Genomic DNA, 876 nt, shown 5'->3' with positions numbered 1-876 from the left:
CCCCCATCCTCACCCGCCCCTCCCTTTGAACCACCAGAGCTTCCTGTTCACCCTTTCAGAATAAAAGTCGCAGCTGTGGAGAGATGTTCAGCTTCAGTTTCACTCCTTGATTTTTTGTTGGTTTGAGCTTTTTTTAAAGTTTTTGTTTTTGTTCGGCTGCTGCCCTCAGAGTCACAGAAACTTGTTTTATTTGAGTTCTTCAGCTGCTGTCGGGTCAGAACCACCTGACTGTTTCTTATTGATTTATGATTAAATGTTAACAGGTTTGAAACACATTAACACATCTGCAATCAGGACCACCTGAAGAGGAGTAAAAGTGGATTACTTCCTGTTTGAGTAAAGTCTGTGGAGTGGTTCAGGAGATATTTTACTAACAGAAGTTTGCTCTCAGAGGATCAGTTCAGAATAAAATCATGTTTTTGTTTTAGCTGTTGGTGAAGGTTTGGTTTTTAAAAAAGAAACTTTATTGTGAAGGCTAGACCTGTCAGCCTGACTTCCTGCCCCTCTCGTGTCTCTTATCCAATCAGGAGAAGCGGATCGGCTCCCTGGACGCAGCGAACTTGCGGCTGATGGCGGCGCTGACGCAGGTGAAGGATCGTTACAGCGCGCCCAGCATCCGCAACGGGCTGCCGCCGAGCAACCCCACCAAGCTGTCCATCACTGAGAACGGAGAGTTCAAGAACAGCAGCTGCTGATTGGTCCGCTCCCAGTCAGGGGGATGGGCCTGACCAGAGACTCCACCCACCTCTGGAAGGAGCCGTGGACTTTATGGAGGAGGATTCTGTAAAAGAGAGTGTAAATACTGAAGTTTAACCTGTTCACTGTACAGTGTGTGTGTGTGTGTGTGTGTGTGTGTGTGTGTGTGTGTGTGTGTGT

The 876-nt window shown here is 47.4% G+C and overlaps 1 pseudogene; it reads left to right on the top strand.

The window, feature by feature from the left end:
• Nucleotides 1–527: 527 nt before the first annotated feature.
• LOC106512092 (ras GTPase-activating protein nGAP pseudogene) lies at nucleotides 528–870 on the top strand (annotated as a pseudogene).
• The last annotated feature ends 6 nt before the right edge of the window (nucleotides 871–876 follow it).

The sequence above is a fragment of the Austrofundulus limnaeus genome, unplaced genomic scaffold (genome assembly GCF_001266775.1).
Source record: "Austrofundulus limnaeus strain Quisiro unplaced genomic scaffold, Austrofundulus_limnaeus-1.0 Scaffold4204, whole genome shotgun sequence".
NCBI classification, from domain to species: domain Eukaryota; kingdom Metazoa; phylum Chordata; class Actinopteri; order Cyprinodontiformes; family Rivulidae; genus Austrofundulus; species Austrofundulus limnaeus.
This window is presented reverse-complemented; position numbering and strand designations above follow the sequence as displayed.